The following is a 22,596-nucleotide window of genomic DNA, read 5'->3' as shown; positions in this document are numbered from 1 at the left end:
TTCTTTAAAAAAAACAATGACAAATATAAGACTAACAAGATTTGATTTTTAGTAAAATATTTGTACGCCTATGATGGTGGTGCTTCCATTAGGCTAACACGGATAAAGTAGGCGTGTACCAATTAGAGAGTGGCGTATCAATTTTATTATAAAATAACTTTTAATATGTCGAATGCATCGTTTTAAAAATATTTTGATTATTAAATTAAGTATGAAACACATAATCGTGCCTCACAGCTCAAACAATCAAGATTCACGTCGGTCATTTATGACAGACTTTATCACCCAGGGGGGTTTTAGTAATATTCGACCCTGCAAAAGTTGTGGCTGGATTAAATGAGGTCAAAATTTTTTTGATAGGGTTTTTTAATCAATCAATCAATCAATGCTTTATTGTCAAGAAATTGTTACAATTTGTAGACAAAGCTGTAAAACAAAAAAGACACAAAAATACAAACAAAACACAATTAAAGAAAAGAAAAATAAACAAAAGTAAAAAAAAAATAAATAAATAAATAGAATAGAATAGAATATCTACAATATATACACATTAATACAATTAAAAAATTGTAAGTAGTCAAAAATATTATTATAAAATATACAATTTAATGTATACAATGTCAAAAAAAAAATCTCTCTACGTTAAAAAAAAATGTAAAAAATGTTTAAAAAAGTAAAAATTATAAACAATCCTAAAATAGCTACACAAAGCAGTATACCTAAACATGTATAGATAGTAAAAATACATAATCAGCTAGTGCGAAATTTCAAATCAATGATTACAAAAAAAAAATCGTTAACTATGTAAAAAGCTCTCTCCAGTAAGAATGCTTTTAATGCTTTACGAAATGCAAAAAAAGATGTGATGGATTTAATTTCCAATGGCAGATGATTGTGCATTTTTTTTGCATTATATAATATGGAACTTTTTACCAACTCTGAATGTGGGGTAGGCAGGTATAGATCATGTTCCGTGTTTCTAAGTGGATAACTATGGGAAGGCCTATCAGATGCTGAAACGTGTTTGCGTATTAATGTAATTATCCACCATCACAGGCTCACCAACATGCATTAATGTTCAGTTATGGCAACGATTTCTGGAAAATGAATCTCTTCTAGTAAAAGAAATAAATCATTAGTTTTATGTCTTAACGACTGAATATTTAGAGAGAAAATACAAAGCTTGCCATTGTCCAGTATTTCAGAGGGTGCTTGATCCTCTGTTCGCGTCAAGTCATTTAAAATTTTTTATTCCTGGCGGGAGATCCACCAGAATAATAATTGCTATGACTCTCTCTGATTTTTTGAAGGCGTAGCAGCTTTTCTGATGAGAAGAAGGACCTGAAGGCTGACAGATCTGCTTCAACTTCAGTTGGACCAATACCATAGGCATCATGGTACCGAAAGTAGAGCCTCCGCAAAAAGTCTAAAAAGAAATTGAAAAAAACAGAAATTGTTAGGGAATAATTAATTTTTGCGCCATTATTTTGACTAGTTTTATCAGCGATAATTTGCAAAATACTATTAAGTATCTTCATACAATGTTGGCCAACTATTTGGCGAATCCCACGTAGCACTTCACATTATATTTGAAACAAATTGAGCGACTTATTAAAGGAACCAACGCTTTGCCGCGAATTGAGCCAAAAATCTCAAGAAACGAAACAAACAAAAACAAACCTGAAAAAAAAAAGAGGCGAATTATTTGCGACATCAGACGCTCGGTATGGGAACTTCCGCAACGAAATGAACTCGGGGGACAGTGCCTCATTGTCAGCGCAACTAAATTGACTCATGAATCTCGACGTGGAACTTTTCCAGACTGGATGGGCGAAATTTGCCATACTTACTGCCACGCTTGGAGTTATTGCATTAGCTTTGAATTAACATCGCGACATTATTGCATTTTCCATGAACTTTCCTCACTGCCTTTTGATATATGCGACGCTATGCAGCGCCCTGTCGTATGGTTTGTGTTCATTTGCTGTGTGATATGCCTTCGGATATGGATGGAACGTCACCCCTTTATTTTTTGTTTTGTTTAGAACTTCTGATCTTGCCAGGTATTGAAGTTATTTCAAATATATGCAAAGGAGTGTCAGAATAATTTCCTTGATTTTCAGACGTTTATTAGGTTAAATCAATTTTCATGTGCTCGGGTTTTAGGGGTAAATAATAAAGTGGAAATGTCTTATTATAGCAATAAACTTGTATTTTCATTTATGTAGGTAAATAATGGCTATCGTTAGCGGGTAATTGTGGTTGTTAGCAGGGCGTGGCCCGCCTGAAGCTCCAAACTACATCTCAGCTTCGCTGTTCTCTTATTGCATGCGGCTTGGTGCCCGAAGTACATTTTTTAATGGGAAAATTCAGTCAACTGGTCTAGGCTTTTCAAGTTTCACTTCAATTCAGAAAACTATTGTACAGACAAAAAACGCTTTTGTACTGTACTTAACTGTATTTGCAAAACCTGAATGACATTTGTGATTTAATAAATGAATATCTTACTTTTATTTGTGCATAAGTCTTTGAAACATAAGAATCATTGAAGTAAATTGTGATCTGATTGAAACATCATCAAAATGTAATTAAACTGACATATGGAATGACTGAAGGTCCGATTCATTAAAAATAGGTGTAACCTTGACCGAATATTAGGTGTAAACTAAATTATTGTTTAAATACAAGTGTTTCAGTGACTAAATATTAATTTAAAGTCTATTTGAATGGTGTCTGGGCTTAGATTTTTGAATCAATTCAAATATCGTCGTATGGAAACCAAGTTAAAAATCGCATAAAAATTTTCGATCCAGATATTTCCATTTTGAAATGCGGATCGTTAATTTTACTCGATTTTGACTCAGTTCCATAGGAACGAAACTTGAAAGGAGTCGAAAATTTAAGCCAGAGATGGAGAGGATTTTTTTTTAAATAAATAAAACAAAAATATATTCGGTTATCTTTTTTATTAACGTTTTTAGAAATTATAGTTTAAATAAATAGCAACTAAAAAAAATATTTCTGTAGGTGGGTCATACAATAAAATACATAATAACGCAATATAACTATCAAACATAACAAAATAATTTTTCTGAATATAAAAGGAACAAAAAGTAAAAGGCAGTAAACTCTTTGTTATTTTTATTTACATTGGCAGTAAACTCAAAGAACAATTTTTCATTTTTCATGGTAATTGTCTTGGTATAAACAAACATTGACAATTTAAAAAGTAGTAGATTTTATCAAAATTTTTATAAGGACCTTTTTTGTTCCCCCATTAAAAATCCTTATTAAAAAAAAACAATAAAAATCAGGTCAAAATTGGCATATTTTTTCAGGAAACTCGTGAATTGTTGAATGAATTTATTCCAAATAAAGAAAACGTTGACTTGGAATAAATTCGTTTAAACACTATTAACTTTATCAACATTTTCATAGAGAAGTTTTTTCCAATTAAAACCTGTTGAATTTAAAATAAATTTCATCGAAGTTAAAATTGCCTTAATTATGGTCGTTCTTATAGGAAAGTTCGCCAACCTAGACTTGGAACAAACAAAGGTTGTCCATTTAAAAACTACTAATTTTATCAACATTTTCATAAGAACCTTTTTTTCCCAATTAAAAACTTCTTTATTTAAATCAAACTTTATGAAAATCGGGTCAAAATTGAAAAATTTATGGCCAACCTTTACTTGGAAAAATTCAAAAACTTTACTAATATTTTCATTAGTTTTATCAAAATTTTCATAGAGACCTCTTTTGTTCTCCATTAAAAACCCTTTACTTTAATCCAAATTTCACCGAAATCGACCCAAAATTAGCACATTTATGGTCATTGTTTACGAAAATTAGTCAACCTCCATTTGGAGCAATTTTATTTAAAAAATATTAATTTTACTAAAATGTTCATTGGGTCTTTTTTGTTTCCCATTAAAAACTCCTCAATATACAACAAATTTTATCAAAATCTGGCATGTTTATGGCCACTTTTTCTGGAAAACTAGCCAACCTTGACTTGGAACAAATTCATTCAAAAACTCTCAATTTTATCAATATTTTCATAAAAAACATTATTTTTCTCTCCATTAAAAACCCTTTAATTCATAAAAAATTTCATCGAAATCGAACCAAAATTGGCACATTTATGGCCCTTTTTTAGGAAAATCGGTCAACCTCGACTAGGAACAAATTTATTTAAAAACTATTAATTTTATTAAAATCTTCATAGGAACAAAATAATTTTTTCTGAATATAAAAGGAACAAAAAGTAAAAGTTAGTAGGTAGATATAAACTTAAATTACCCTTTTAATTTATAATCTTATTGACACTAAGAACAGAATAATTAATCTTATTTTCAAAGAAGTACAGATTTCCCTTAGTTTTAATTATATAGGATCATTTACATAATACCAAGGAATTTTCTTTTAATACTATTTTGATATTGTCTTAATAATTAATTAATTTTTTTTTGGACAATCAAATACTATGAATTGACAGGGGTATTTTGACAATAGTGCCATTAATAGATTAAAAATTTACACCCGAGGTTGACGTTCAAGAGTGAATTGTAGTAGCTGTTAGCGGAGTTGATCATAGTCGCATGTCGTGTTGACGAAACAAATATTGCGTTACTTGGCATATTATCCGTACTTCCAGGATAACATACAATCACGGCTTTCGTCAGCCTTAATTTTGTTTACTCACTCTTTTTGCACTGGGATAAGTATGAGAAGATGATGATGAGAATATTTGTTGGTTTTGTCATGTTATTCTTCATCAAAATCTGGCCACGAATAAAACGACAAGATCTAAACATAATGTGCCGCTTTAAAATAGAATACAATATTAAATGCGGAGCATTCGAATAAAATCCGGAAGTTGCAAATTGTTTCGCAGTTTCCAATAAAACTGTCTCGTTCGGGCGCAATTGTGACCGTTTCCAAACCATTTTATTGTTTTGATATTTCCAGTACTTTCTTCCCTCCCTGGGAAATCGTCGCCTGTTTTATAGGTTTCCACTTTCTGTTTATCGAGTTTCCCCGGCAAATAAAAGATATGAAAATTTACTCCCCAACTGTTAATTTTGCATGCTTTCGTTATTCCGCCGTCCTGAATATTACCCGGGAGGTTAAATGCCGATGTTTTAAGTTTTATCTTGAGTTTTATTGCTCGTCGTTCGAGACCTATTGTTAACCATGAATGTCTCGGGAATATGGGATTTATTTTTATTATAATAATCATTGTTCATCATTTTCAATAAGGTTTAGTAGAGGACCATATTCCATTTAGTTTAAAGACCAATATCCAGAAAACTGATTGGACTATTTTGTTAAAATAAAATGGCAAATTTTGCTTAAGGTATTAACCAGTTCAAGCAAAAATTTTTTAAATTATGGCATTTTTAAGTAGTATATTATTATATATTATTTTCGTTAAGTATATATTTATTCAACGATTTTTTTGTCGTATATGGTCAAGGTATATTTATTAAACTGTAGAATATACGTATATCATATAATATTCCATTTACAAAAGGGGAGAAAATTTCGGCATTTATAAAATTGACACGGGGTTTGCAGATGTAGATTTTAAACTCGATTACTACACCTCAAATATCTGATGAATTTCTTCTCAAGAATCACTGTTTTTCGTCCATATTATTTAATCTAATGACGCTGTCTTTATTTATGAATATTTATATACGTATAATTATATCAAATTTAAATAAACACTTCTATTAAATCAAATATTAAATATATATTTTCTGCAAAAACATTGTTTTTCATCAACACAACCCTTACACCCCCCACCCACCCCAAAAATTTGCCCAGTAAGAAATTCCTTTGAAAAATCACTGTTTTTTGTCCATATTATTTAATCTAATGACGCGGTTTTTATACTAAATATTCATGTATAAAATTATATCATATTTAAATAAACAGTGTTATTAAATTAAATAATGAATATATATTTCTTGCTAAAACATTGTTTTTCATTAAAATAACCCTTACCCCCCCACCCACCCCAAACATTTACCCAGTAAGAAATTCCTTCGGAAAATCACTGTTTTTCGTTCATATTATTTAATCCAATGACGCTGTTTTTATACTAAATACTTATATATAAAATTTTAATAAATAGTGTTAATAAATTAAATATTGCATATATATTTAGTGCAAAAACATTGTTTTTCCTTAACAAAATGTCGGTACATTTTTAAAAAAGGATGTTTTTGATTTCTTGGTCCTAAACCCATCGCTACGCTACTTACTAAGGACCCTACTTTTAGTCCTATATCCAACAAAAGCAAAATCATGGTTCTTCATTAGAACTAAAAGTCAAAACTTCTTAAAAGCATGATTTCTATAATGCATACAAATAGATTTAATCTAAAGCTACGCTCACGACATCAGCAATAACCTGCAAATGATTGGTCGACGTTAAACATATAAGAGCAAGAACGTCGCCGTATAAAGAAAACTCAAAGTGAAGTCACGTCGATTTCAGAGGCAGATATGAAGCGAATTAGGGTTAAGGCAGTTGATTACGTCATTACATCATTTTCCGTTGCCGTGATGTAGTTCAGAAAGTCGACGTAAAGGGCAATTTATGTTTAAAAAAAAAAAAAGTCACACATCCCAAAATTATAATGGATATTAATCTGACGAGGGGTAAGTATTAAGTCTGACTTGAGGCACTTCCGATTTGTACACAAGGCAGTATGAAATCAGTTGGAATCCTGGTGTGAACATCAAAGCGTGGCTGCCCTAATTAATTAATCACAATTGAGTGGTGCTAATTAATGTATGTACGCGAGGCGGCGGCGTTTACGGTTATTGGATGACGTTTCCCCCTGTTTGTTAGTCGGTCTCAGTTTAATGTCAACATGTTTATATCAGTGGAAGATATTTTGAGTAAAACAAAATATAATTAAAAAAAAATTCTTTGGACTATATATATATATATATTAGGCCTTCTTCAGGGCGAACAGATCAAAGCTCTTGTTAACTGTTGGAAATTAAAGGAAATTTTTTGTAAAGCTTCGATTTTACAAAAATTGACCCGATATCCAACTAAATCCTTAAAAATTAACCAAATTAAAGTGGGTCACTAAAACAAGACAGAAATTAAAAAGAACTTGATTACGAGGGGATTGGATTAAAGATTTATGCATTTTGGAAATTGTATTGTTAAATATAACTTCTATAGCATCTACCATTACCGGATAACTTAAAAGTAACTAAAATTGTAGTTTGACAAAGTTAACGTAAATAAATAATTAAAATAGGCTTTTCATATAAGCTGTAACAACTTAGATTGAAGGGTTGACAACTAAATTTAAATACCCAAAAGACTGCTTAAAAAACTAAATTTCCACATAATAGGGATAAAAAAATGCTGCAACTGCTGCAATTTTCACCGCGAGACGTCTTGTTTTCCAGAAATAAAATGGTGTTTTTTCACGTTTTACTCGAAAACCTTAAGGTTATGTGAGAAAAATATGGATACAAAAACTAAAGATTTTTTTATTATCTACAATTCTCTTCAAATGCATTCTTCTTTTAGGCAATTATTTTCTGGAAAAAAACGTTTTTTAAAAATCCTACCCTTAGCCCCCACCCACCCCACACGACTTACCAGTAAGAAATTATTTTAAAAAATCATTGTTTTGCAAAATAATACGCATGAATAACAGCTGGTTTCATCGTTAACATCTAATCTAATAACACAGTTTGTTTATTTAAATTTTATATAATTATATATATGTATATTAATAAATAATTAATACGAAAACAATGCTATTAGATTAGATATTATGAATGAAAAACAGTGATTTTTGAAAACAATTTCTTACTGGTAAGTCGTGTGGGGTGGGTGGGGGGCTAAGGGTAGGATTTTTAAAAAACGTTTTTTTGCAGAAAATAATTGCCTAAAAGAAGAATGCATTTGAAAACAATTATAGATGATAAAAAAATCTATAGTTTTTGTATCAATACTTTTCTCATATAACCTTAAGGTTTTCGAGTAAAACGTGAAAAAACACTATGTTCATGTTTGCGTCATACATTTGGAATATGGCGTAGATAGCGAATTTCCCATAAACTGAAAGAAGTAAATTGGCTTAATATGTAGATTAGAAGAATTCTACTCTCGTTATGTTTTTTTAATTAACTTTTAAAATACAAAACCACCCTACTTGGCTAATAAATAGATGTACACAATATTAATATACATAGAAAACATATTTTAACAATTACTTTTCCTAATAAACAAATAATATTTAAAAAATCCTTTCATATGTATCGACATACATTAATAAAATCAAATTTCGGGTTTCTCTGCTCAACTCTAAGAAACGAATTAGGGACTTCTACTTCTTAGTCAGTGACCTGGTGTCACATTATTCCATTAAATTATATGTAACTAATTATTTTAAGTTAAAGTATGTTGGGTACTATAGGTAGGCTATAAATTGCTTAATTCTTACTTTGCGTGCCTCTACTATAATAATAGTTAGATTTTTTGTATTGTTAATATAGTATAGGCTTCAACAGCTCTCTTATGACATAAAGGAAGCTGATGAACATCTATTGGTTTTTTTAAATTTAAAACCATTATTATATCAGTGTAGTTTTTTTAATGGGTTAATAAACATATTATTATTATATGGTAATTTTAAACATTATTGTGCTGCATGGGCACGATACTAAATCTCAATATTTAAAGTAATTGTTTAATTACACTATCATGAGCGTTATTGAAATAATCTAACTATTCCGGCCATTTCCATAATCAAGTTTATTAAAACCTTATATTCCGAGATATCTCACTTTGCATAATTTTACCCGTGGCGCCGCGCCGATCCGGTTTAAGAAGATTTCCCATCGACATTTCTTCGCCAGAAGACGTCCGCTCCGATTTTTATTAAAAAGGGAACAAAGGTCTTTCTGATTATGGAAAATTTGAATAAAAAGCTCTGAAAATGGCAATCATATTGATTTTATGTTACCGGTCAATTCTTAAAAAAAGTGAGCTTCAGATAACAAATGGTTAACTGTTCAACCGATTTTCCCGAAAACACCCGTTAATTTGCGCCCGGCTAGGTCTCAATTTCATTTTAATGTATTCAGTCCTCAGGAAGTTAACCTAGTTTTAACCGCTGAAATTGTACTGCATGGTTTAAGTTTGAGAAACTTAACTTGGCTCGAACTCACTTTTTGAATTTATGCATATTCAAGAGCTTGACCTAAAAATAAAATACTCGAGTTCATCAATTATCCAATTCATTTAATTTAAACACTATCAGGTAACAAAAATACTGACGAATTAACGGGAACCCTGGAGCCCTAAAACGTGTTGTTCATATTAACATGAAACGAATGCCGCTAGTCCATCTTAATACCATCTAAAAGGGGGACAAGGAAGTCAGGTCCAAGAAAATCTGGAATCTGGAAACGATCCGGAGCCTAATTTAATGATTTGCCGGAAAGTTTCCGGCAGTCCAAGACCCCTTCCGTGTACGTGTGCAACTATAACTACTCGCATAACCAGTTTGACTTTCTTCTTGTTGTTGTCCAGGCGGGCATGTCACTCCCTAACTTTCGGCCCGGTTTGGGACAAATTAGTTTTCCTCGACCTTGTACGTGCCTGCACCCCCAATGCAAGGGGTCCGACGCTGATACTTTCACAATAAAATTGCCTAAAGTTCCGGTCGCCTCCTTTTATTGATCCTGTTGGGGCAAACAAAAGTTTCAACTTTAAATATTTCAAGCAAAAATAAAGTTTCGAAATATGCTTATCACAGGTAATTTAACTCCAAGCAATCCGCAGTAGCCCGAAACTACACGCGGTACACTTTGCAGAGCAGAGAACACAGTAAGTGTTTCTCGTCAGCAAGTGCTTTCCTGTTTTCTATCTACGATGCCATATGCAAATTCGGGACATATTGGGAAAATATAGAGGAAAAGTTCCCAGTGCATATATGGCGGGATAATCTCGGGAAGTTTAAATTACTTCGGCTTTAAAGTTGTTTATATAAAGTAAAGTGGCAGTTAAAAGGATTTAGATCTGCCGAGGCGAAGATTTTTGGCAAATGATTTTATTGCCGTCGACTTGATTTCGGTTTTATTTTAAAGGAAACGCGACTCGCTTTTTAATAGCGGTAGTATAGGAATTTAGTTCGTTTTTCGTCCATTTATTATGGCAAAACTGTTTCGCAACCCTTAATAAAATTCTGCGTTATTTTAAAATCATTTACAAAAAAAGGGACGCAGATTCTTGTACTGGATATACTATTTCTTGATTTATTGGTGAACAACAGGAAATCTGGGGTTTAACATAATGACATTAATAACCGTTAAATGATTTGAATTTTTATTACTTCTCTAGTTATTTATCAATAAATAAATAATTTCTTTTAACTACCCCTTATTAGTTACAAAATCAATTTTTAAATTACCCTAAGCTAAGACATTGCATTACTTTACGCATGTAATGGTGAACGAGGAACAATATATTGTCTGTTCCACCAAAAAATCAAGAAAGTAAAATGAAAAATCATTAAATCCGCTCTTTGAGCATAATGCTTCCTAATTCAATACTCTAGTCTTAATAATACAGAGGGTTAAAATAACCGTAACCTTAACAAGAAATACTTAAATGATATTATACTGTATTTAGATAACTGGCCACGCAGAGTCAAATGATTTAAAATATCTCTTAAGGCCATCACATCAAAAATGCATAATCATTAAGTTAATAAATTAATAGATGAAAAGGGTTATTTAATATTAAAAAATGTTGCAACTTAATACAAAAGCAAACAAACACTTTATACTACTTACACTTTTATTATTGCTCTGATGTACTTCCACGCCTATTCCTTCACTTCAATAAATGTTTTTGTCTTCTGTGGCATAATCTACAAAATAAGACAATCGATGTAGTATAAACTTTTATGGGTGTAAAAGGCGTTACTACTGAAAACGCTCTAATTGTTTTTAAAGTCTGATCAGTACGTTTTCTCTTAATTGAATCGACTGTCAAAGCATACGTTTGGAAAAGACTATCAAACTGCAAGAATTTATCATAAAACAACTTGTCCTCCTACTAAAACCTAGACCCAACAACCAATAATAACTTAATTAGTGCACCTTAACCACAAAATAAGAGCAATTAGTATAAAAATCATGGTCTTTTTACATGCTATTTAATTTTTGTCAATTAACCCTAATAATTTGCCTTGATTTTAGGTCAGCTAATTTACATCTAAAAATTTATAATATTATGCCTCTTGAATTTAGAAGAAAACCCTATTTCAAAATTAGGTATAAAATTAAGCCTTGGATCAGTTTTGAGCAATTAATTTTCTTAATTAAACATGTACTGTAATTCTCCTTTCGGTTTTCTTTTTTTAATAATTTATTAAGAAATTACAATAATACATAGCAATAATATTGATAAATAGAAAAGGGCAAAGTAATCTCCTAAATGGTCTAGCTATTCAATACTGTTTAAACACTTATATTTTATTTTGTCCGAACTAGATATATGCATATTTTTTGAATGGAAACACTTACAAACTTACAAGTGCAAAGCAAAATAATAGACAAAGAGTCCTGTTTACTTCACAATCTTTATTTCAAAAATCCCGACGCGTTTCGGTTGTTAAACCATTGTCAAGGGAAAACTGATATTATTACAAAATGTCCATAAAAAGGCCAAAAAATGGCACACACATAACATGACGATACATCAATCTAAAAACATGTCATCACACCCACAAAACAATAACGGATTTTGGTTTTTTAAAAAAATTTACATGGGTACTATATTATACACAGATATTTAATACTATTACTAACAGGGACATCTAGGATTAAATGCGGTTAACATAACATTTTAAAAAACAGTAAATTCACAGGAATGTGGAAACTACTTAAATAAATTTACAATTTTGGCCGCTTCTCGGTAGTGAAGGTGAACGAACCTAGTTCAGACAATTAACTCGTGTATTTATTTCTAGTTTTGCTAATTTTTCTAATATATTTAATTTTTCGCTTTTATTTAGGTTGTGCAAAACTTTGAAATTGTCGTCTGTATTAAATGAATGACCTGTTTCTCTTAGGTGCAATCCAAAGGCAGATCTTTTATCATTAGGCGACTTCTGAGAATTTAAATGTTCCTTAATTCTTAATTTGAAATTTCTGCCGGTTTGACCAGCATATTTGGCTGGACAAGAGTTGCATGATAAGAGGTAAACGCCACTGCCTTCTAATGGGCTTACAAAGTCTTTTAATCTTGAACAAAGATTTCTTATATTTTGAAACGACTTATACACAATTTTTATATTATTGTCTTAAGGACTTAAGTAAATTACCTATTCTTAAAGAAATCGGACCAATAAAGGAAATTTTTACATAATATTTCGAAGGTTGGTAAGGATGGATGGTTTGAACAAGGGGCTCACTAGAGAGACTGAAATAATATTTTATTGAACTTTTTGTATCCATTGTTAATTGTAATCTAATAGTGTTCTGTTCTTTAAGAATTCCAAAGGTGAACGAGGGATCGTAAAGAGTCTATGAATTAATGCATGAAAAGCTGCCAGTTTATGTCCAAAGAAATGGTTTGATTTTGCAGGAATGACATTGTCGGTTTGTGTTCGTTTTCTATATATGGAGTATTGTAAGCTCTTACTTATCCTATTAATAGTTAGATCTAAAAAAATTAATTTATTATTGCACTCTATTTCGACCGTAAATTGAATTTTCGGATTTAAAGAGTTGAGAAAAACGTGAAATTTCTGCAATTCTGCTTTGGAACCTGTCCAAATTAAAAAAATATCATCCACAAACCGTCTCCATATTAAAATCTTGTTGATAAGATTGTATTGTATGTGAAATAAAGATTGTGAAGTAAACAGGACCCTTCGTCTATTATTTTGCTTTGCATAATGGTATTTCACCCTGGAGAAATTTATGGTAAATTTAGAAAGTTCATGATGTTTCTAATTAGATTCATAATAATTGCTTTGTAAAATTAATTTTAAAATGAACATTATTATTATTCAAATGAAGGAACCCAGAATAGGAACAGAATCATATCGACTGTATGATTTGCCTTAAATGTTAGCACTTAATGCGTGGTAATTTTTATTGCACTTTAAGATATTCCAGATAATTTATTGGAGAAATAGTATTTTTTTACTTGGAATAAAACTTATTATTTAATTTAATTTATTGCCAACTTTACAAACGCCATTAAAAATTAAACATAGGCAAAGATAAAAGTAAAATTAAAATAGTTACCTACTAAATACTTGCAGCATTGAGTTCCAATTTGGGAATAAATTGCAAATATATTGTTTATGGAACATAATGTATTGTAATTTTGGTATTTATATTAATTTATTCATGTACTCCAATTATATAATTAGTATAAGATAAAGCTTGTTCTTTTTTATGAATTAAAAGTTTCTGCTCATAAATGGTGTCTAACATTTCAAAAAGGAATTAAAATCACTTTTATTATCCAGGGCATATTATAGCCTTTTATAAAAGGTAAAAAACACGAAATCTACAGCATCACAAATAATATTTGTGATGCTGTAGATTTCGTGTTTTTTACCTTTTATAAAAGTGTATGACCAGCATCTTTGGGATAATGGATGAGTTTTTCGAGTTAAATATTATAGCCTTGACGATTTTTTTAATGATACCTTTTAACCTGTGCTCTGACATCATTTTAGTGTTTTAGTTTCGTTTCCTGTTAAATAATGTAATTTACTTCTTCTAAATTCTGTTTTATTGACAGCTTTACTTATTTTTTAATTAAATTTATCAAAAAGATGCTTTTTTTTCTCAATCTGTTTTGTTATGATTAATTTTGGTAATGTGTGTAAATTTTATGGTAAAGTGTTTTAGATGTTATGTTTGTTTGAAATTTGAAATTTAAAGGGAATTTGGAATTTTTTAGTTTTTAGGATGCTTGTACACAAGATTTTGTTGTCTTACGTAATATAGCACATTTTCTTTCTTTCTTTCTTTCTTTCATAGAGACCACAAATGGGACGACACAGATTTTAGATTCTTTAGACACAGATATGTGAGAAACATTTCTGTAGTTTCTGTAAAACTCTTTCCTTCACATTAACAGGTCTTGTCCTAGTTTCAATACTAAAAGATATACTATTGTGCAACAGAAATCCAACTATAACTATATACTGTATCATCTGCAATACCTTCTTGGTTCTTGCTGTTCACATGCAGGAATATCTTAAGACTTCTTCTTTTTTATTAGCACCAACTGACTTGATGTTCCAGGTATTTTAATTTCCCCTTAGGTCTAACTGATTAAAAGTATCAATTAATTGCCTATAAAGAATACTCTAGCTTAAGATATCCTTCATATAAAATACTTTTTTACTATTACCCTTGTTTTCAGCACTATATTCTTGGGCTCCTTTATTCTTTAACTTCCTAGTCTGCTACTGCAATAAATGCAAACATATTAATTAAACTGGTTTAACCAACTCTATATTTCTTATATACAATAATGAAGTGTTACCTTTTTACAATATTCTCCTGTCTATGTATTGCACTAGGAATATCCTAGCGCCTCCATTTAAGGAATCTCTTTTACCGCCATAAAAATAGGTCTCTTCTTCTCCCCAGCAACATAATATGCTCCGTCTATTTCAGTATTTCAATCTGCAATAAATACAATTGCTTTATTGCTTCAATCATGGATTTCAAAAAATAATAATATTTGTGATCTATAATCATGGTTATGATTTATTCATTTCAAGAAAGGCTGGTAGAAGTAAGGTAAAAAAAACTGTATTACCAAATTGGGAGCGTTGCAAGAGCTATTGTCTGATTGTTTAGTGAGTTACATCCAGACAAAAATATTAGCCACAATTAAGTTTTGCATTTTTTTGCATTGTACAGTATATAGGTTTTAATTAACTCTAAAGATAAAGGATGTTTCTACAATTACTGTACCTTAAAGAGTGTGGTGTCTATCCAGAGAGAGATTTAATAATGCTGTTTTGCTATCACAATTTACTATTCAATCACTAAAATTCCTTGTCTCTTTAAATGTCATATAAAATAATTCATAATCTTGTTGATTGTCCATACCTTTACCAGAAACTTTTTATTGTCAAACAATTTAAACTAATATTACTAAATCATCTCCTATTTATTTGATGATATAGTCCGGCAAGACTAACCACCGGTTTACAGGCGATATTTCTAGGGAGTTCAGTTTGTTGGGCAGTCTTGATTTCAAAGTTTTAAACAATAAGAACAAGTTTGTAGATCTGACAGGTTACAGAATCCCTGTTAAATTAATTGATAAAAAAAAGAAACTTATACATACAATTTTTTAATGATAATATTAATTTCCTGGACATATTTGAGCCTATAAACACCATCAAATGAAAGAAAAAATATCTTCCATGAATAATGCAGAATGTAAATTCATGATGAAACTTCGAGATAAGGCAATATTTTTGTTTAAAAAAAATAACTGACTGGAATCTCACAAGAATTATTAGTATTCCATTAGTATCCACATTCTCTACTCAAATGTAGGGTAGTTGTGAGAGGGTCTTCCTCGACTTGCTGATATATGCCTGCATATTAAACGGATTCAAATATGAATGAAAAAGGAAGATTCTTGACTGGCTATTTTAGTAAGCAAGGCTTACATTCTTGTCATAGTGTTTGATAATATAAAATAACCCTAGAGAAAATCTTGGTGTAGATGTCATAGATATCAAAAATTTGCCTACTATACTAGTTACATCTGAAAGTTCTTACCAGTATCTTGTTTGGTTTCAGGTTTGGGTGAACTCTCGCGATGATCTTTCAGCTATCTTTGGGATGTAAATTCCACTTAGTAAGACCATGATAAACAGGTTCTGTTTTATGTAGATTAAAATGGATAATTTATGTTCCTGATATGCACTCTCCCTGCTGATCTTCACTTATCTAAAACGTTAAATTTTTAATCTATTTCCTGTTGGACCAATGTTATACTCAACTTGGTTGGTTCATTTTTCATCACACATTATAATAACTTATAACACTATAACTATAACTTCAGACATAAAGAGCTTCCTGGACCTTCTTCTACTGCTTCCCAGGGGATATCCATTCATTGGGATTCCCTTATATTGTACCTAAAATAATCATACAACCAGCAAACAACTAAAATATAAACAAATTGTTTTGACATCCCAGTGTTGCCAGTAACACTGGTGACATTGTTAAGACAGATGACACAGAGTAAAATCATGGAATCAAGTTCGTTCGTTTAGGCTTGGTTACCATCGAACGTAAGGATTCACTCGACTATTACGTTAATTAAAAAAAAGGATTTAAAAAATAGTAAGTTCTCAATCAAAGTGCGACCAAAGTGTATAATGTGGCATGGCGGCCAAAACTAGACTTTTATTATCAGGAAACCAGAAATATGCATGGGCAAAGTTTTATCTAAGGAATAGATGGTGCCATCTATTACTTACATGGGAAATATTATCCAGTTTCATCGATTATTTGGATTTCTTTTTAAATTCAGTTGCAGAGTTTTCCTTTATTTTATTGGGAAGTTTCAGTGGGAGATGTCGCTACATGAGAGTTATTTAAAAGTTTTCTGACTTAAGCCAAAGAAAACTTTAAGCTGGATTTAGGTCTTGGTTACAACTCCAACCTAATATGCATAATTAATGAATGCGTTGTTATTTTGTTATGTAATATGGTTTTGACGCTTTTTTGCGCAAATAAAAGCAAAACACCGAACCATTTATTTAACAGGAACAACGAAAAATCTATACAATAAAACGGGATAACAAAAACCTATTTATTTAAAATGCTCAGGGTATTATACACTAAAATATTTGGCAACAACATTTAGTAAACACAACACGCGGGGGAATATATCCTCCATGTCCAAACGGGGGTGCAATTAAATAAAACCATAACAATACAATTGCAACCACTAAATAAACAATAGGGCCCCTATATGCGTGACCCGAACAACGCGCGAATCAATATTTTAAGCGCTGGATAAACTGGGAATAAAACCAACAAGGGTCCAGTTTTGATCCAGTGTGATAACCACACCACATTATCAGGTTTAAAGTTTTATTTATATTCATTTTTCAAGCCATTAGCATGACAAGGGCATTAAAGACTTACAAATCTTTTAGGCACTTCAGGGTAACTAGTTAGCTTAATTACGGTGGTCTTACGGTGAGTTTAAATCCTCGTAAAGTGTGAAATTAAAATATTTGCTGATGATGCTATTCTGAAGTACTCTTGTAATAGGTCAAAAATTTCAGAGTACTTAAATGCTTGGGTCTATATCTTGACGAAACATTTTCATGGGAGCCTCATATAAATAATGGTATATTAAAAAGAATTCATGTATTAACTTATTGTACAAAGTACAGTAAAAAAATAATAATAATAAGGTCTATCTTATTTTATGCTTTTGATGATTTTTTTTAAATTTTATGACACGCATTTGAAGCTATTAAAATAATTTGAATTTATTTTATACTCCTAAAGCAAATATTGAATTTTGTTACAAGCATTTGAGGCCATTTTAATTGTTTATATATTCCTGGCATTTAAAGCCACTTTTCAATTTTAGGATAAGCATTTAAGGTCACTTTTAATTCTATTTGACGCTATTTTTAAATTTTATTGCAGTCAGAAGTTTTTTAATTTAATAATTTTGGAGTATCTGGATCTATATTCAAGCATTTATAGCCATTTTTTAAATCTATTACAACTCATTTTCAATTGTATTCGTAGACATTTGAAGTCTTTTTTAATTCTCTTTAAATCGATTATTGCCAATCCCAGGCATTGGAAGTCTTTTTTCTTTATTTATTTCATACTCTTAAAGCAAATTTTTAATATTTTCCAAGCATTTAAAGCCATTTTCAAATCTATTGCTCGTTTTTAATTGAATTCTTAGACATTTGAAGCCATTTTTTTATTCTTTATTTCATGCTCTTAAAGCAATATTTAATTTTAGGATAGACACTTAAAGCCATTTTTCAATTCCATTTAAGTAATGTTTATTTATTTAAAAATAAAGTCAATAGTCTTACAATCATTTAACGTAATTTTTAATTATATTTCAGACATTTGAAGCTTTTTTCAAATTTTTATGCAGTCATTAGAAGTCGTTTTTTAAATTTTTTGAAGCATTTAGATCCATTTTCATGTTCTCGAAGCAAATTTTTATTTTTTCGGAGCATTTTAAGCTATTTTTTAAATCTATTACAGCTCATATTTATTTGTATTCCTAGACATTTAAAGTCATTTTTCAAATATCTTTGAATCATTTGAAGCCATTTTTTTAAATTTATTTTACACTCTTGAAGCGATTTTTAATTTTATTTCAGGCATTTAAAGCAATTTGTCAACTCCATTTGAAGAATTTTCATTTATTTCATACTACTAAAGCAATTTTCCAAACTTATTGCAAGTATTTAAGGTAATTTTTAATTACATTTCAGACATTTGAAGCCATTTTTTCAATTTTATTGCAGTCTTTAGAAGACTTTTGAATTTGGATCCATTTTGATGTTTTTTGAAGCAAATTTTTAATTTCCTCCAAGCAATCAAAGCCATTTTATAAATCTATTACAGCAAATTTTTTATTGTATTCCTGGACAATTGAAGTAATTTTTTTATTTATTTCAGGCATTTGAAGCCATTTTTCAAGTTTGTGACAAGCATTTTAAAGGAGCTGCAAAATTGTCCCAGCTAAAAACTGACACGTTAGTGTTAAGATTTAAAATGCAAGCAGTTGAGAAAGGTAGAGTGTATTTACCATTAATTCGATGATTCGATGGATCTTGAAGAAGTCAACTATCTATACTATTATCAATAGCACAGTTATATAATTCAATAGTATGAAGATTTTGCTAGTAAAATTTTAAATTAGTTTTTTAATAAACTTTTATCCTCCAAAATTAATGTTTGCCTTAATATGCCCATTTGTCGTTTATAAGCCATAGATTTACCACCTCTAGGTCTATATAATTAGTGCCTTAGAATGTAAATCAATCAATTCCGCTTGCTTTTTAAAATTGTCTCCTATTTCAACAGAATTCTTGAGCCTCTTATCTCTGTCTATTTACTGATGCCATTGCGAGCCTTATGAATTTAATTACAGTCCTTCTCTATCTTTATTTGAAGGTCTTTTTGCAACCCACAAATATGCATATTAATGGAAATAAGTGCAAGACGTATTATCTCAGTGTCTTGCTCTACAAGCATAGAAATCAATGTAATATCCTCTGTCTCAAAGTAGGTACTTCTTCAAATTTATAAAGAAAAGTAAAGTTTGCATATTTTCATGCCTATTGGACAGATAACAATTTGTTGCAACGATTTCTAGTGACCAAAGAAGCATGTTATAGAGCGGACCAATTTAAAATCGATTTAGCAATTCTCTAGGGGCATTGACAGGCTAATTAGTATGAGAACCGCACCGAGACCGAACGTCAAACAACTTGATTGATGATGAGATTGGAACAAACCTAATGCATTGCGGGTTCGGTTCACTACTCTTTAGTAAGAGCAAATGGGGATTTAATAAAATGTATTTTTTGAATAAAACTAATAGAGTTATATTATAAACAAAATACAAACAAGCCACGAAAATCCGCAAATTACAAAGCTAATCAAGTCTAATTCGATTGACCCCATCACGGAACACCAACTCCGAACAACAAACAACATGGCCGCTTCGTGTATTCATATTTCGAAGTCTAATTTGATTAACCTAAACCTGGATTAGGCTTTATGTTACGAAAACCGCGCTCTAACTCAATTTGGGCCGACTTTGGAAATTCACGAAATTGATGGCCGTTCGTTTGTTAACGAGCGATCTGCTGCAATGGCGGGATGATTCTCATTGCATGGCATTGATGGAACTCTCGGTATATATTAATGGTTTGCATAGAGGATTTACTGAGCGAAAGATAAACCTCGCGGTTTAATTTATTTAAATTGCTCGATTTAATTTTAAATGTTCGATAACCATTAAGTTGTTGAAAATTCATTTTCTCGATAAGTCTGTATAGGAACTATCCTTTTTTTATTAGTAAAATTTTTGACGCACGGATGTCACCGCTACTACTAAAATCAAGTAGAAATACCCAGAATTTTCAATTTCTTCAAAAAATTTTTTTTTTCAGATACTAAGGCAAATTTTTTCATTGTTAAAAAATTCTGACAAAAATGCTGAAATATGTGTCCAATAATTTTATTAAAGGCAGTTGTGTTTAAATTTTGGACTCTCTAACTGGATTAGTTTCGAAGATATAAACTTTTTGTACCCAGAATTTTCAATTTCTTCAAAAAAATTTTTTTTTTCAGATTCTAAGGCAATTTTTTTTATTATAAATAATTTCTGACAAAAACGCTGACATAGGTGTCCAATGATTTAATTAGAGGAAGTTGTGTTTCAATTTTCAACTCTCTAACTTCAATACTTTCCGAGATATGAGCTTTTTATGCCTAGGATCTTCAATTTCTTGAAAAAGAACATTTTTCCAAATTCTAAGGCGAATTTTTAAATTGTTAAAAAATTCTGACAAAAATTTTGAAATAGGTGTCCAATGGTTTTATCAAAGGAAGTTGTGTTTCAATTTTAGACTCTTTAACTGGATTATGTTCGGAGATATAAGCTTTTTGTACCCAAAATTTTTAATTTCCTCGAAAAAATTTTTTTTTTCAGATTCTAAGGCAATTTTTTTTATTATAAAAAATTTCTGAGAAAAACGCTGATATAGATGTCCAATAATATTATTAGAGGAAGTTGTGTTTTAATTTTCAACTCTCTACCTTTAGTAGATTCAGAGATATAAGCATTTTGTGCCTAGGATCTTCAATTTCTTGAAAAAGAACATTTTCTCAAATTCTAAGGCAAATTTTTTCACTGTTAAAAAATTCTGACAAAAATTTTGAAATAGGTGTCCAATGGTTTTATCAAAGGAAGGTGTGTCTCAATTTAAGACTCTCTAACTGGATTACGTTCGGAGATATAAGCTTTTTGAACCCAAAATTTTCAATTTCCTCGAAAAAAATTTTTTTTTCAGATTCTAAGGCAATTTTTTTTATTATAAAAAATTTCTGATAAAAACGCTGACATAGGTGTCCAATGATTTTATTAGAGGAAGTTGTGTTTTAATTTTCAACTCTCTAACCTCAGTACTTTCCGAGATATAAGCATTTTGTGCCTAGGATCTTTAATTTCTTTGAAAAAGAACATTTTCTCAACTTCTAAGGCAAATTTTTTCATTGTTAAGAAATTCTGACAAAAATGCTGAAATAGGTGTCCAATGGTTTTATCAAAGGAAGTTGTGTTTCAATTTTAGACTCTCTAACTGGATTACGTTCGGAGATATAAGCTTTTTGAACCCAAAATTTTCAATTTCCTCGAAAAAAATTTTTTTTTCAGATTCTAAGGCAATTTTTTTTATTATAAAAAATTTCTGATAAAAACGCTGACATAGGTGTCCAATGATTTTATTAGAGGAAGTTGTGTTTTAATTTTCAACTCTCTAACCTCAGTACTTTCCGAGATATAAGCATTTTGTGCCTAGGATCTTTAATTTCTTTGAAAAAGAACATTTTCTCAACTTCTAAGGCAAATTTTTTCATTGTTAAGAAATTCTGACAAAAATGCTGAAATAGGTGTCCAATGGTTTTATCAAAGGAAGTTGTGTTTCAATTTTAGACTCTCTAACTGGATTACGTTCGGAGATATAAGCTTTTTGAACCCAAAATTTTCAATTTCCTCGAAAAAAATTTTTTTTTCAGATTCTAAGGCAATTTTTTTTATTATAAAAAATTTCTGATAAAAACGCTGACATAGGTGTCCAATGATTTTATTAGAGGAAGTTGTGTTTCAATTTTCAACTCTCTAACTTCAATACTTTCCGAGATATGAGCTTTTTATGCCTAGGATCTTCAATTTCTTGAAAAAGAACATTTTTCCAAATTCTAAGGCGAATTTTTAAATTGTTAAAAAATTCTGACAAAAATTTTGAAATAGGTGTCCAATGGTTTTATCAAAGGAAGTTGTGTTTCAATTTTAGACTCTATAACTGGATTATGTTCGGAGATATAAGCTTTTTGTACCCAAAATTTTTAATTTCCTCGAAAAATTTTTTTTTCAGATTCTAAGGCAATTTTTTTTATTATAAAAAATTTCTGAGAAAAACGCTGATATAGATGTCTAATAATATTATTAGAGGAAGTTGTGTTTTAATTTTCAACTCTCTACCTTTAGTAGATTCAGAGATATAAGCATTTTGTGCCTAGAATCTTCAATTTCTTAAAAAAGAACATTTTCTCAAATTCTAAGGCAAATTTTTTCACTGTTAAAAAATTCTGACAAAAATTTTGAAATAGGTGTCCAATGGTTTTATCAAAGGAAGGTGTGTTTCAATTTTAGACTCTCTAACTGGATTACGTTCGGAGATATAAGCTTTTTGAACCCAAAATTTTCAATTTCCTCGAAAAAAATTTTTTTTTCAGATTCTAAGGCAATTTTTT

The 22,596-nt window shown here is 30.3% G+C and overlaps 1 long non-coding RNA gene across 2 annotated transcripts; it reads right to left on the bottom strand.

Moving 5' to 3' along the window:
- Positions 1–8,214: 8,214 nt before the first annotated feature.
- LOC126748642 (uncharacterized) lies at positions 8,215–16,206 on the bottom strand. 2 transcript variants are annotated; one of them, XR_007664787.1, is made up of 8 exons: positions 16,053–16,206; positions 15,829–15,999; positions 14,570–14,712; positions 14,435–14,492; positions 14,244–14,376; positions 10,846–10,922; positions 9,326–9,732; positions 8,215–9,248 (listed from the first exon to the last, which is right to left on the bottom strand). It is a non-coding gene; the product is annotated as an uncharacterized LOC126748642 (long non-coding RNA). The 2 variants fall into 2 exon arrangements; XR_007664786.1 differs by lacking the exon at positions 8,215–9,248 and having other exon boundaries at positions 9,269–9,732.
- Positions 16,207–22,596: the final 6,390 nt, after the last annotated feature.

This window comes from Anthonomus grandis, chromosome 22, assembly GCF_022605725.1.
Source record: "Anthonomus grandis grandis chromosome 22, icAntGran1.3, whole genome shotgun sequence".
In the NCBI taxonomy this organism is placed as follows: domain Eukaryota; kingdom Metazoa; phylum Arthropoda; class Insecta; order Coleoptera; family Curculionidae; genus Anthonomus; species Anthonomus grandis.
The sequence above is the reverse complement of the archived record's forward strand: the minus strand, read 5'-3'. Positions and strand labels throughout refer to the sequence as shown.